Here is an 879-nt window from a genome sequence, read left to right on the forward strand (position 1 = left end):
TATTTTATATTTTTATACTTTTTAAAATTCTGTTTTATTTTTAAATTCTTATGTTTACTTTCATTTTGTGTTTGAAACAAAGAACAATAAAAAAGGTTTATTGCTGAGGAGGTTCTACAAGGAATTATTGTCCTTTAGACTTTAAATTCTTCTTTTGTACCCTCAATTTCCAGAGTCTCTCTCCGTTTCTCTCTCACACTTGGTTTATGACAGACTGCTCCGCAACCGCACGCACTCAGCGCACCCACCCAACCCGCCGTGTGCGCGCCCGCGATGGGGTGACTGTTCACATGCATCTTGAAGAGAAATTAGTCAGAGAAGACGAAAAAAATATAATAAAAGGGAGAACGGCTTGCAGAAAAAGTCAGAAGGGAAACGGTCACGTCGCCATCAATGACTGTTGTCAGTGTAGATTGGTCAAAGTTTTTACTCATTGGGCTTCATGCCGGTAATTTTACAAATGCAGAAGGTTAGTCATAAAATCTGAATAGCTAAAAACTAAACAGACTAAATAAAACTGGTCATCCCTAACCTTAGACCCTCCTTCTCAGTAAGGATGAACTCCTAAAAAAAAAAACTAATTCAGGAAAACAGAAGAAACCTTAGGGATGCCCACATGAGGGAGAGATCCTATACCAGGATGGACGAGTGATTTACCAGTACTATTAAAGAAAAATTGGCTTATCTCAGTCTACAACTACGTATTTGAATAGGGAATTTGATCATTTTAGAGACTGTGATGAAGCAGAAAAGATATAGAGAAGAGAATCTCAGAAGGAAGAATTGAAACATCACAGAGGATTTATTATTTTTCAAATAAATTTTTGCTTAATTATCTGGACAAAGACAATCGCTGAGGCTGTTACTATGACACACCAC

Source organism: Oryzias melastigma, linkage group LG15 (assembly GCF_002922805.2).
Source record: "Oryzias melastigma strain HK-1 linkage group LG15, ASM292280v2, whole genome shotgun sequence".
NCBI lineage: Eukaryota > Metazoa > Chordata > Actinopteri > Beloniformes > Adrianichthyidae > Oryzias > Oryzias melastigma.